The following is a 15,440-nucleotide window of genomic DNA, read 5'->3' as shown; positions in this document are numbered from 1 at the left end:
TAGAGAAGGATTGGCCTTTTCCGCAGAACTCCTGTTATGCTTTGCTAGGAAAACTATCCACATAAAACCATTACTCATATTACTGACTGAAGAGGTTCTCAAGAAAAGATTTAGCCATCTGCCTGCGTGCAGACGCAAAGTAACAAGTACTAAATAAATGCAGCCGCATCCCTTGGCCATTTTCTTCCAGGACCTCATTAAACCCTGGGTGCCTCCTGAAGCATGACTTACTTATTGTTTGCCTGAGGGAACCCTGATTCATCCTATTTTTATTTCAGTAGTTTCATTAGAGTGTTAGAAGCCCCCCTGACAAAGTCAATCAATACAAACAACAATTTATGATGGGACAGCTGAAGCAGAGAATGAGAACAGTTTTATGATGTGCTTTATCATTGCTTTCCAGTTTACACACTGAAAAACATCACACTCAGATAACAGAGGAACACCATAGTCTGAACAGGGATGCGCACCTCTCAAATGCCCTTTATTTCCTATGGCAGTCCCTGTGTAGTCTTTTTGTTTCTAAGGTTTGTGCACCATAAATAGGCTGCAATCTGTAGCTTTCTAGGTCTCACTGCTGAAAATGTAAATACCTACAGGGCTATTCACAAAAGTCAAAATTCATAATGAATTCAAAGTGGATTAAACTTTAAGTCAGCTGTGCCTTTAGGTTGGCTATTCTGGTTGTACATTTTAAATTCACTTTGAATTCCCTTTATATTCTCCTTAGTAAATAACCCTGCTAGTGTTCTGTGGACCTAACCGTGGCTATGTCCTGTCTGTAGGTAAGTAAAGTGTTATTTTACTAATGTATGAACACTATCAGCTGGTTAGCATTGTGTGAATCTACTAATGGATACATACTGTCAGTTGGTTAGCATTGTGTGAATCTACTAAAGGACACATGCTATCAGTTGGTTAGCATTGTGTGAATCTACTAAAGGATACATGCTATCAGTTGGTTAGCATTGTGTGAATCTACTAAATGATACATACTATCAGCTGGTTAGCATTGTGTGAATCTACTAATGGATACATACTATCAGCTGGTTAGCATTGTGTGAATCTACTAATGGATACATACTATCAGCTGGTTAGCATTGTGTGAATCTACTAATGGATACATGCTATCAGTTGGTTAGCATTGTGTGAATCTACTAAAGGATACATACTATCAGCTGGTTAGCATTGTGTGAATCTACTAATGGATACACGCTATCAGTTGGTAAGCATTGTGTGAATCTACTAATGGATACATACTATCAGCTGGTTAGCATTGTGTGAATCTACGAATGGATACATGCTATCAGTTGGTTAGCATTGTGTGAATCTACTAAAGGATACATACTATCAGCTGGTTAGCATTGTGTGCATCTACTAATGGATACATACTGTCAGTTGGTTAGCATTGTGTGAATCTACTAATGGATACATACTATCAGCTGGTTAGCATTGTGTGAATCTACTAATGGATACATACTATCAGCTGGTTAGCATTGTGTGAATCTACTAATGGATACATACTATCAGTTGGTAAGCACTGTGTGAATCTACTAATGGATACATACTATCAGCTGGTTAGCATTGTGTGAATCTACTAATGGATACACGCTATCAGTTGGTTAGCATTGTGTGAATCTACTAATGGATACACGCTATAAGCTGGTTAGCATTGTGTAAATCTACTAATGGATACATACTATCAGTTGGTTAGCATTGTGTAAATCTACTAATGGATACATACTATCAGTTGGTTAGCACTGTGTGAATCTACTAATGGATACATGCTATCAGTTGGTTAGCATTGTGTGAATCTACTAAAGGATACATACTATCAGCTGGTTAGCATTGTGTGAATCTACTAATGGATACATACTATCAGCTGGTTAGCATTGTGTGAATCTACTAATGGATACATACTATCAGCTGGTTAGCATTGTGTGAATCTACTAATGGATACATGCTATCAGTTGGTTAGCATTGTGTGAATCTACTAAAGGATACATACTATCAGCTGGTTAGCATTGTGTGAATCTACTAATGGATACATACTGTCAGTTGGTTAGCATTGCGTGCATCTACTAATGGATACACGCTATCAGTTAGTTAGCATTGTGTAAATCTACTAATGGATACATACTATCAGTTGGTTAGCATTGTGTGAATCTACTAATGGATACACGCTATCAGTTGGTAAGCATTGTGTGAATCTACTAATGGATACATACTATCAGCTGGTTAGCATTGTGTGAATCTACTAATGGATACACGCTATCAGTTGGTAAGCATTGTGTAAATCTACTAATGGATACATACTATCAGCTGGTTAGCATTGTGTAAATCTACTAATGGATACATGCTATCAGCTGGTTAGCACTGTGTACATCTACTAATGGATACATACTATCAGTTGGTTAGCATTGTGTGAATCTACTAATGGATACACGCTATCAGTTGGTAAGCATTGTGTGAATCTACTAATGGATACATACTATGAGCTGGTTAGCATTGTGTGAATCTACGAATGGATACATGCTATCAGTTGGTTAGCATTGTGTGAATCTACTAAAGGATACATACTATCAGCTGGTTAGCATTGTGTGCATCTACTAATGGATACATACTGTCAGTTGGTTAGCATTGTGTGAATCTACTAATGGATACATACTATCAGCTGGTTAGCATTGTGTGAATCTACTAATGGATACATACTATCAGCTGGTTAGCATTGTGTGAATCTACTAATGGATACATACTATCAGTTGGTAAGCACTGTGTGAATCTACTAATGGATACATACTATCAGCTGGTTAGCATTGTGTGAATCTACTAATGGATACACGCTATCAGTTGGTTAGCATTGTGTGAATCTACTAATGGATACACGCTATAAGCTGGTTAGCATTGTGTAAATCTACTAATGGATACATACTATCAGTTGGTTAGCATTGTGTAAATCTACTAATGGATACATACTATCAGTTGGTTAGCACTGTGTGAATCTACTAATGGATACATGCTATCAGTTGGTTAGCATTGTGTGAATCTACTAAAGGATACATACTATCAGCTGGTTAGCATTGTGTGAATCTACTAATGGATACATACTATCAGCTGGTTAGAATTGTGTGAATCTACTAATGGATACATACTATCAGCTGGTTAGCATTGTGTGAATCTACTAATGGATACATGCTATCAGTTGGTTAGCATTGTGTGAATCTACTAAAGGATACATACTATCAGCTGGTTAGCATTGTGTGAATCTACGAATGGATACATGCTATCAGTTGGTTAGCATTGTGTGAATCTACTAAAGGATACATACTATCAGCTGGTTAGCATTGTGTGCATCTACTAATGGATACATACTGTCAGTTGGTTAGCATTGTGTGAATCTACTAATGGATACATACTATCAGCTGGTTAGCATTGTGTGAATCTACTAATGGATACATACTATCAGCTGGTTAGCATTGTGTGAATCTACTAATGGATACATACTATCAGTTGGTAAGCACTGTGTGAATCTACTAATGGATACATACTATCAGCTGGTTAGCATTGTGTGAATCTACTAATGGATACACGCTATCAGTTGGTTAGCATTGTGTGAATCTACTAATGGATACACGCTATAAGCTGGTTAGCATTGTGTAAATCTACTAATGGATACATACTATCAGTTGGTTAGCATTGTGTAAATCTACTAATGGATACATACTATCAGTTGGTTAGCACTGTGTGAATCTACTAATGGATACATGCTATCAGTTGGTTAGCATTGTGTGAATCTACTAAAGGATACATACTATCAGCTGGTTAGCATTGTGTGAATCTACTAATGGATACATACTATCAGCTGGTTAGCATTGTGTGAATCTACTAATGGATACATACTATCAGCTGGTTAGCATTGTGTGAATCTACTAATGGATACATGCTATCAGTTGGTTAGCATTGTGTGAATCTACTAAAGGATACATACTATCAGCTGGTTAGCATTGTGTGAATCTACTAATGGATACATACTGTCAGTTGGTTAGCATTGCGTGCATCTACTAATGGATACACGCTATCAGTTAGTTAGCATTGTGTAAATCTACTAATGGATACATACTATCAGTTGGTTAGCATTGTGTGAATCTACTAATGGATACACGCTATCAGTTGGTAAGCATTGTGTGAATCTACTAATGGATACATACTATCAGCTGGTTAGCATTGTGTGAATCTACTAATGGATACACGCTATCAGTTGGTTAGCATTGTGTGAATCTACTAAAGGATACATACTATCAGCTGGTTAGCATTGTGTGAATCTACTAATGGATACATACTATCAGCTGGTTAGCATTGTGTGAATCTACTAATGGATACATACTATCAGTTGGTAAGCACTGTGTGAATCTACTAATGGATACATACTATCAGCTGGTTAGCATTGTGTGAATCTACTAATGGATACACGCTATCAGTTGGTTAGCATTGTGTGAATCTACTAATGGATACACGCTATAAGCTGGTTAGCATTGTGTAAATCTACTAATGGATACATACTATCAGTTGGTTAGCATTGTGTAAATCTACTAATGGATACATACTATCAGTTGGTTAGCACTGTGTGAATCTACTAATGGATACATGCTATCAGTTGGTTAGCATTGTGTGAATCTACTAAAGGATACATACTATCAGCTGGTTAGCATTGTGTGAATCTACTAATGGATACATACTATCAGCTGGTTAGCATTGTGTGAATCTACTAATGGATACATACTATCAGCTGGTTAGCATTGTGTGAATCTACTAATGGATACATGCTATCAGTTGGTTAGCATTGTGTGAATCTACTAAAGGATACATACTATCAGCTGGTTAGCATTGTGTGAATCTACTAATGGATACATACTGTCAGTTGGTTAGCATTGCGTGCATCTACTAATGGATACACGCTATCAGTTAGTTAGCATTGTGTAAATCTACTAATGGATACATACTATCAGTTGGTTAGCATTGTGTGAATCTACTAATGGATACACGCTATCAGTTGGTAAGCATTGTGTGAATCTACTAATGGATACATACTATCAGCTGGTTAGCATTGTGTGAATCTACTAATGGATACACGCTATCAGTTGGTAAGCATTGTGTAAATCTACTAATGGATACATACTATCAGCTGGTTAGCATTGTGTAAATCTACTAATGGATACATGCTATCAGCTGGTTAGCACTGTGTACATCTACTAATGGATACATACTATCAGTTGGTTAGCATTGTGTGAATCTACTAATGGATACACGCTATCAGTTGGTAAGCATTGTGTGAATCTACTAATGGATACATACTATGAGCTGGTTAGCATTGTGTGAATCTACGAATGGATACATGCTATCAGTTGGTTAGCATTGTGTGAATCTACTAAAGGATACATACTATCAGCTGGTTAGCATTGTGTGCATCTACTAATGGATACATACTGTCAGTTGGTTAGCATTGTGTGAATCTACTAATGGATACATACTATCAGCTGGTTAGCATTGTGTGAATCTACTAATGGATACATACTATCAGCTGGTTAGCATTGTGTGAATCTACTAATGGATACATACTATCAGTTGGTAAGCACTGTGTGAATCTACTAATGGATACATACTATCAGCTGGTTAGCATTGTGTGAATCTACTAATGGATACACGCTATCAGTTGGTTAGCATTGTGTGATTCTACTAATGGATACACGCTATAAGCTGGTTAGCATTGTGTAAATCTACTAATGGATACATACTATCAGTTGGTTAGCATTGTGTAAATCTACTAATGGATACATACTATCAGTTGGTTAGCACTGTGTGAATCTACTAATGGATACATGCTATCAGTTGGTTAGCATTGTGTGAATCTACTAAAGGATACATACTATCAGCTGGTTAGCATTGTGTGAATCTACTAATGGATACATACTATCAGCTGGTTAGCATTGTGTGAATCTACTAATGGATACATACTATCAGCTGGTTAGCATTGTGTGAATCTACTAATGGATACATGCTATCAGTTGGTTAGCATTGTGTGAATCTACTAAAGGATACATACTATCAGCTGGTTAGCATTGTGTGAATCTACTAATGGATACATACTGTCAGTTGGTTAGCATTGCGTGCATCTACTAATGGATACACGCTATCAGTTAGTTAGCATTGTGTAAATCTACTAATGGATACATACTATCAGTTGGTTAGCATTGTGTGAATCTACTAATGGATACACGCTATCAGTTGGTAAGCATTGTGTGAATCTACTAATGGATACATACTATCAGCTGGTTAGCATTGTGTGAATCTACTAATGGATACACGCTATCAGTTGGTAAGCATTGTGTAAATCTACTAATGGATACATACTATCAGCTGGTTAGCATTGTGTAAATCTACTAATGGATACATGCTATCAGCTGGTTAGCACTGTGTACATCTACTAATGGATACATACTATCAGTTGGTTAGCATTGTGTGAATCTACTAATGGATACACGCTATCAGTTGGTAAGCATTGTGTGAATCTACTAATGGATACATACTATGAGCTGGTTAGCATTGTGTGAATCTACTAATGGATACACGCTATCAGTTGGTAAGCATTGTGTGAATCTACTAATGGATACATACTATCAGCTGGTTAGCATTGTGTAAATCTACTAATGGATACATGCTATCAGCTGGTTAGCACAGTGTAAATCTACTAATGGATACATACTATCAGTTGGTTAGCATTGTGTGAATCTACTAATGGATACATGCTATCAGTTGGTAAGCATTGTGTGAATCTACTAATGGATACACGCTATCAGTTGGTTAGCATTGTGCGAATCTACTAATGGATACATACTATCAGTTGGTTAGCATTGTGTGAATCTACTAATGGATACACGCTATCAGCTGGTTAGCATTGTGTGAATCTACTAATGGATACATACTATCAGCTGGTTAGCATTGTGTAAATCTACTAATGGATACATGCTATCAGTTGGTTAGCATTGTGTGAATCTACTAATGGATACACGCTATAAGCTGGTTAGCATTGTGTAAATCTACTAATGGATACATACTATCAGTTGGTTAGCATTGTGTAAATCTACTAATGGATACATACTATCAGTTGGTTAGCACTGTGTGAATCTACTAATGGATACATGCTATCAGTTGGTTAGCATTGTGTGAATCTACTAAAGGATACATACTATCAGCTGGTTAGCATTGTGTGAATCTACTAATGGATACATACTATCAGCTGGTTAGCATTGTGTGAATCTACTAATGGATACATACTATCAGCTGGTTAGCATTGTGTGAATCTACTAATGGATACATGCTATCAGTTGGTTAGCATTGTGTGAATCTACTAAAGGATACATACTATCAGCTGGTTAGCATTGTGTGAATCTACTAATGGATACATACTGTCAGTTGGTTAGCATTGCGTGAATCTACTAATGGATACACGCTATCAGTTGGTTAGCATTGTGTAAATCTACTAATGGATACATACTATCAGTTGGTTAGCATTGTGTGAATCTACTAATGGATACACGCTATCAGTTGGTAAGCATTGTGTGAATCTACTAATGGATACATACTATCAGCTGGTTAGCATTGTGTAAATCTACTAATGGATACATGCTATCAGCTGGTTAGCACTGTGTAAATCTACTAATGGATACATACTATCAGTTGGTTAGCATTGTGTGAATCTACTAATGGATACACGCTATCAGTTGGTAAGCATTGTGTGAATCTACTAATGGATACATACTATCAGCTGGTTAGCATTGTGTGAATCTACTAATGGATACACGCTATCAGTTGGTAAGCATTGTGTGAATCTACTAATGGATACATACTATCAGCTGGTTAGCATTGTGTAAATCTACTAATGGATACATGCTATCAGCTGGTTAGCACTGTGTAAATCTACTAATGGATACATACTATCAGTTGGTTAGCATTGTGTGAATCTACTAATGGATACATGCTATCAGTTGGTAAGCATTGTGTGAATCTACTAATGGATACACGCTATCAGTTGGTTAGCATTGTGCAAATCTACTAATGGATACATACTATCAGTTGGTTAGCATTGTGTGAATCTACTAATGGTTACATACTATCAGCTGGTTAGCATTGTGTGAATCTACTAATGGATACATACTATCAGCTGGTTAGCATTGTGTGAATCTACTAATGGATACATGCTATCAGTTGGTTAGCATTGTGTGAATCTACTAAAGGATACATACTATCAGCTGGTTAGCATTGTGTGAATCTACTAATGGATACATACTGTCAGTTGGTTAGCATTGCGTGAATCTACTAATGGATACACGCTATCAGTTGGTTAGCATTGTGTAAATCTACTAATGGATACATACTATCAGTTGGTTAGCATTGTGTGAATCTACTAATGGATACACGCTATCAGTTGGTAAGCATTGTGTGAATCTACTAATGGATACATACTATCAGCTGGTTAGCATTGTGTAAATCTACTAATGGATACATGCTATCAGCTGGTTAGCACTGTGTAAATCTACTAATGGATACATACTATCAGTTGGTTAGCATTGTGTGAATCTACTAATGGATACACGCTATCAGTTGGTAAGCATTGTGTGAATCTACTAATGGATACATACTATCAGCTGGTTAGCATTGTGTGAATCTACTAATGGATACACGCTATCAGTTGGTAAGCATTGTGTGAATCTACTAATGAATACATACTATCAGCTGGTTAGCATTGTGTAAATCTACTAATGGATACATGCTATCAGCTGGTTAGCACTGTGTAAATCTACTAATGGATACATACTATCAGTTGGTTAGCATTGTGTGAATCTACTAATGGATACATGCTATCAGTTGGTAAGCATTGTGTGAATCTACTAATGGATACACGCTATCAGTTGGTTAGCATTGTGCAAATCTACTAATGGATACATACTATCAGTTGGTTAGCATTGTGTGAATCTACTAATGGATACACGCTATCAGCTGGTTAGCATTGTGTGAATCTACTAATGGATGCATACTATCAGCTGGTTAGCATTGTGTGAATCTACTAATGGATACATACTATCAGTTGGTTAGCATTGTGTGAATCTACTAATGGATACATGCTATCAGTTGGTAAGCATTGTGTGAATCTACTAATGGATACACGCTATCAGTTGGTTAGCATTGTGTGAATCTACTAATGGATACATACTATCAGTTGGTTAGCATTGTGTGAATCTACTAATGGATACATACTATCAGTTGGTTAGCATTGTGTGAATCTACTAATGGATACACGCTATCAGCTGGTTAGCATTGTGTGAATCTACTAATGGATACACACTATCAGCTGGTTAGCATTGTGTGAATCTACTAATGGATATATGCTATCAGTTGATTAGCATTGTGCAAATCTACTAATGGATACATGCTATCAGCTGGTTAGCATTGTGTAAATCTACTAATGGATACATACTATCAGTTGGTTAGCATTGTGTAAATCTACTAATGGATACATACTATCAGTTGGTTAGCATTGTGTGAATCTACTAATGGATACACACTATCAGTTGGTAAGCATTGTGTGAATCTACTAATGGATACATACTATCAGTTGGTAAGCATTGTGTGAATCTACTAATGGATACATGCTATCAGCTCGTTAGCACTGTGTAAATCTACTAATGGATACATACTATCAGTTGGTTAGCATTGTGTGAATCTACTAATGGATACACGCTATCAGTTGGTAAGCATTGTGTGAATCTACTAATGGATACATGCTATCAGTTGGTAAGCATTGTGTGAATCTACTAATGGATACATGCTATCAGCTGGTTAGCATTGTGTGAATCTACTAAAGGATACATACTATCAGTTGGTTAGCATTGTGTGAATCTACTAATGGATACATGCTATCAGTTGGTTAGCATTGTGTGAATCTACTAAAGGATACATACTATCAGCTGGTTAGCATTGTGTGAATCTACTAATGGATACACGCTATCAGTTGGTAAGCATTGTGTAAATCTACTAATGGATACATACTATCAGCTGGTTAGCATTGTGTAAATCTACTAATGGATACATGCTATCAGCTGGTTAGCACTGTGTAAATCTACTAATGGATACATACTATCAGTTGGTTAGCATTGTGTGAATCTACTAATGGATACACGCTATCAGTTGGTAAGCATTGTGTGAATCTACTAATGGATACATACTATCAGTTGGTAAGCATTGTGTGAATCTACTAATGGATACATGCTATCAGCTCGTTAGCACTGTGTAAATCTACTAATGGATACATACTATCAGTTGGTTAGCATTGTGTGAATCTACTAATGGATACATGCTATCAGTTGGTAAGCATTGTGTGAATCTACTAATGGATACATGCTATCAGTTGGTAAGCATTGTGTGAATCTACTAATGGATACATGCTATCAGCTGGTTAGCATTGTGTGAATCTACTAAAGGATACATACTATCAGTTGGTTAGCATTGTGTGAATCTACTAATGGATACATGCTATCAGTTGGTTAGCATTGTGTGAATCTACTAAAGGATACATACTGTCAGCTGGTTAGCATTGTGTGAATCTACTAATGGATACACGCTATCAGTTGGTAAGCATTGTGTAAATCTACTAATGGATACATACTATCAGCTGGTTAGCATTGTGTAAATCTACTAATGGATACATGCTATCAGCTGGTTAGCACTGTGTAAATCTACTAATGGATACATACTATCAGTTGGTTAGCATTGTGTGAATCTACTAATGGATACACGCTATCAGTTGGTAAGCATTGTGTGAATCTACTAATGGATACATACTATCAGCTGGTTAGCATTGTGTGAATCTACTAATGGATACACGCTATCAGTTGGTAAGCATTGTGTGAATCTACTAATGGATACATACTATCAGCTGGTTAGCATTGTGTAAATCTACTAATGGTTACATGCTATCAGCTGGTTAGCACTGTGTAAATCTACTAATGGATACATACTATCAGTTGGTTAGCATTGTGTGAATCTACTAATGGATACATGCTATCAGTTGGTAAGCATTGTGTGAATCTACTAATGGATACACGCTATCAGTTGGTTAGCATTGTGCGAATCTACTAATGGATACATACTATCAGTTGGTTAGCATTGTGTGAATCTACTAATGGATACACGCTATCAGCTGGTTAGCATTGTGTGAATCTACTAATGGATACATACTATCAGCTGGTTAGCATTGTGTGAATCTACTAATGGATACACGCTATCAGTTGGTTAGCATTGTGTGAATCTACTAATGGATACACGCTATAAGCTGGTTAGCATTGTGTAAATCTACTAATGGATACATACTATCAGTTGGTTAGCATTGTGTAAATCTACTAATGGATACATACTATCAGTTGGTTAGCACTGTGTGAATCTACTAATGGATACATGCTATCAGTTGGTTAGCATTGTGTGAATCTACTAAAGGATACATACTATCAGCTGGTTAGCATTGTGTGAATCTACTAATGGATACATACTATCAGCTGGTTAGCATTGTGTGAATCTACTAATGGATACATACTATCAGCTGGTTAGCATTGTGTGAATCTACTAATGGATACATGCTATCAGTTGGCTAGCATTGTGTGAATCTACTAAAGGATACATACTATCAGCTGGTTAGCATTGTGTGAATCTACTAATGGATACATACTATCAGCTGGTTAGCATTGTGTGAATCTACTAATGGATACATGCTATCAGTTGGTTAGCATTGTGTGAATCTACTAAAGGATACGTACTATCAGCTGGTTAGCATTGTGTGAATCTACTAATGGATTCATACTATCAGCTGGTTAGCATTGTGTGAATCTACTAATGGATTCATACTGTCAGTTGGTTAGCATTGCGTGAATCTACTAATGGATACACGCTATCTGTTGGTTAGCATTGTGTAAATCTACTAATGGATACATACTATCAGTTGGTTAGCATTGTGTGAATCTACTAATGGATACACGCTATCAGTTGGTAAGCATTGTGTAAATCTACTAATGGATACATACTATCAGCTGGTTAGCATTGTGTAAATCTACTAATGGATACATGCTATCAGCTGGTTAGCACTGTGTAAATCTACTAATGGATACATACTATCAGTTGGTTAGCATTGTGTGAATCTACTAATGGATACACGCTATCAGTTGGTAAGCATCGTGTGAATCTACTAATGGATACATACTATCAGCTGGTTAGCATTGTGTGAATCTACTAATGGATACACGCTATCAGTTGTTAAGCATTGTGTGAATCTACTAATGGATACATACTATCAGCTGGTTAGCATTGTGTAAATCTACTAATGGATACATGCTATCAGCTGGTTAGCACTGTGTAAATCTACTAATGGATACATACTATCAGTTGGTTAGCATTGTGTGAATCTACTAATGGATACATGCTATCAGTTGGTAAGCATTGTGTGAATCTACTAATGGATACACGCTATCAGTTGGTTAGCATTGTGCGAATCTACTTATGGATACATACTATCAGTTGGTTAGCATTGTGTGAATCTACTAATGGATACACGCTATCAGCTGGTTAGCATTGTGTGAATCTACTAATGGATACATACTATCAGCTGGTTAGCATTGTGTGAATCTACTAATGGATACATACTATCAGTTGGTTAGCATTGTGTGAATCTACTAATGGATACATGCTATCAGTTGGTAAGCATTGTGTGAATCTACTAATGGATACACGCTATCAGTTGGTTAGCATTGTGTGAATCTACTAATGGATACATACTATCAGTTGGTTAGCATTGTGTGAATCTACTAATGGATACATACTATCAGTTGGTTAGCATTGTGGGAATCTACTAATGGATACACGCTATCAGCTGGTTAGCATTGTGTGAATCTACTAATGGATACACGCTATCAGCTGGTTAGCATTGTGTGAATCTACTAATGGATATATGCTATCAGTTGGTTAGCATTGTGCAAATCTACTAATGGATACATGCTATCAGCTGGTTAGCATTGTGTAAATCTACTAATGGATACATACTATCAGTTGGTTAGCATTGTGTAAATCTACTAATGGATACATACTATCAGTTGGTTAGCATTGTGTGAATCTACTAATGGATACATGCTATCAGTTGGTAAGCATTGTGTGAATCTACTAATGGATACACGCTATCAGTTGGTTAGCATTGTGCGAATCTACTTATGGATACATACTATCAGTTGGTTAGCATTGTGTGAATCTACTAATGGATACACGCTATCAGCTGGTTAGCATTGTGTGAATCTACTAATGGATACATACTATCAGCTGGTTAGCATTGTGTGAATCTACTAATGGATACATACTATCAGTTGGTTAGCATTGTGTGAATCTACTAATGGATACATGCTATCAGTTGGTAAGCATTGTGTGAATCTACTAATGGATACACGCTATCAGTTGGTTAGCATTGTGTGAATCTACTAATGGATACATACTATCAGTTGGTTAGCATTGTGTGAATCTACTAATGGATACATACTATCAGTTGGTTAGCATTGTGTGAATCTACTAATGGATACACGCTATCAGCTGGTTAGCATTGTGTGAATCTACTAATGGATACACGCTATCAGCTGGTTAGCATTGTGTGAATCTACTAATGGATATATGCTATCAGTTGGTTAGCATTGTGCAAATCTACTAATGGATACATGCTATCAGCTGGTTAGCATTGTGTAAATCTACTAATGGATACATACTATCAGTTGGTTAGCATTGTGTAAATCTACTAATGGATACATACTATCAGTTGGTTAGCATTGTGTGAATCTACTAATGGATACACGCTATCAGTTGGTAAGCATTGTGTGAATCTACTAATGGATACATACTATCAGTTGGTAAGCATTGTGTGAATCTACTAATGGATACATGCTATCAGCTCGTTAGCACTGTGTAAATCTACTAATGGATACATACTATCAGTTGGTTAGCATTGTGTGAATCTACTAATGGATACACGCTATCAGTTGGTAAGCATTGTGGGAATCTACTAATGGATACATGCTATCAGTTGGTAAGCATTGTGTGAATCTACTAATGGATACATGCTATCAGCTGGTTAGCATTGTGTGAATCTACTAAATGATACATACTATCAGTTGGTTAGCATTGTGTGAATCTACTAATGGATACATGCTATCAGTTGGTTAGCATTGTGTAAATCTACTAATAGATACATACTATCAGCTGGTTAGCATTGTGTGAATCTACTAATGGATACACGCTATCAGTTGGTTAGCATTGTGTAAATCTACTAATGGATACATACTATCAGCTGGTTAGCATTGTGTGAATCTACTAATGGATACACGCTATCAGTTGGTAAGCATTGTGTGAATCTACTAATGGATACATGCTATCAGTTGGTAAGCATTGTGTGAATCTACTAATGGATACATGCTATCAGCTGGTTAGCATTGTGTGAATCTACTAAAGGATACATACTATCAGTTGGTTAGCATTGTGTGAATCTACTAATGGATACATGCTATCAGTAAAAACAAGAGGAATAGGCGCTCACTAAATAAACTAAAGGTGGGCAGCAGTGAACCGAGCAGGAATTCCCAACGCCTACTCAGAATAGTGAAACAAACAAGGAAAAAGGTGGTAAACCGCACCCAAACAGTACAAGTAATAATAAAGATGTATACATACAAAATGTCCTATAATAATGGATGTATGGAACCTTCAATAAAAAATACAAAACAATAATAGTGCAGTATATCAGGCAAGTAAGAGTAGTTAAAACTTATAAAAGACTAACTCACACTTTGCAGAGCTACTCAGAGCTCTGCCGTATAGCGCCTAGACGGTACAATCCCCGTCTCAGGATGTCAAGTGATGGTGCAGTGCGAGGTCCAATCCTCCACAGTAGTATATGGAAAAAAATAGAGATAGGATCCAATAGTATAGTATGTATTGCAAACAGTGTTGGTAAAAAAAGGAAAAGTATCCTACTTACAGATTTCAGAGCAAATATCTTGCTCTAGTATGTACAGCATACGGTGGTATAATCCCCACCAACGGATATATATCAGGATTCAGGAAAATCAGGAACAGCAAATAAAATAGTAAAAACTATAACTTTATTTAAATATAAAATATGTCTATAATAGAACAAAATTGATATAAAATCAACTACTTAACGCGTTTCGCCAAGTCTAGGGCTTCTTCAGAAGTATCAAGTCCAAGTTTGGGTAAAATCCGCTTATATAGGTGTCCCTGATTGATGAAATTTAGTCCTGGTGTGATTTCGCTTCCTACTTCCGGGTCGCGCACGTCGCCCTGAAGTG

The sequence above is a fragment of the Pelobates fuscus genome, chromosome 12, assembly GCF_036172605.1.
Source record: "Pelobates fuscus isolate aPelFus1 chromosome 12, aPelFus1.pri, whole genome shotgun sequence".
NCBI classification, from domain to species: Eukaryota; Metazoa; Chordata; class Amphibia; order Anura; family Pelobatidae; genus Pelobates; species Pelobates fuscus.
Note: the sequence above shows the minus strand (reverse complement) of the source record.